Raw genomic sequence first — 811 nt, forward strand, 5'->3', positions numbered from 1 at the left:
GTAGGGTCCACTGTGATGTACGTGATGTATCAACACCGTTCATCCTATATGTCAGCCTCATTTAGGGCATGAACCCAAAAATGAGGTAGATCCAAAGCTCCAGTGGACCACACCACAGGAAACAGTGGAAATTGGATGCTTACCGTATAAAAATTTATGTGGCCCTCAAAAGTTTTGGATGAAGCTGATATTTGTGTTTACCCCTTATCAATGTTTTTATGACTTCATGAACAGGTTAGATGACAAATAAACATTAATGTGGGCCCAATAAACAAAATAACTTTCAATGGTGGACGTTTAAGGCCATTGTTTCCTGTGGTATGGGCCGCTTGAGCATTGCATCTGTCTCAATTTTGGACTTAGGCCCTAAAATCTTCTGATAAAACAGATGGACGATGTGTTTATGTCATGCACATCACAGTGGGGTCCACAAATTTATTTCAACTTTTTTGGACCAATTTTCGAGACGAAACTACAATTGAAATTTCAAACAGAGTAAAAAGTTGATAATGACCTTTTTCAAGGGTATTTCCTTGATACACAAAAATCAAACAGGCCCTTAGGGACGGAGGAAGGGAGTTTCTGGAGAAAAGATAATTGCCAAAAATATGGGCTTCGGGACGGAGGATTGGAGGTTATGGAGTTCTCTCTCTATAGGACTTCTAATACTTGGGGATCCATCTCCTCGCTAAAGTCAGAATTTAAGAAAGGCATCTCTTTTCTATTGGTGATGGATCTAGAGTCAGATTCTAGGAAGGGAGTTTTTGGAGAAAGATAATTGCTAGGAAATATGGGCATTAGGATGGAGGAT

Source organism: Magnolia sinica, chromosome 1 (genome assembly GCF_029962835.1).
Source record: "Magnolia sinica isolate HGM2019 chromosome 1, MsV1, whole genome shotgun sequence".
NCBI lineage: Eukaryota > Viridiplantae > Streptophyta > Magnoliopsida > Magnoliales > Magnoliaceae > Magnolia > Magnolia sinica.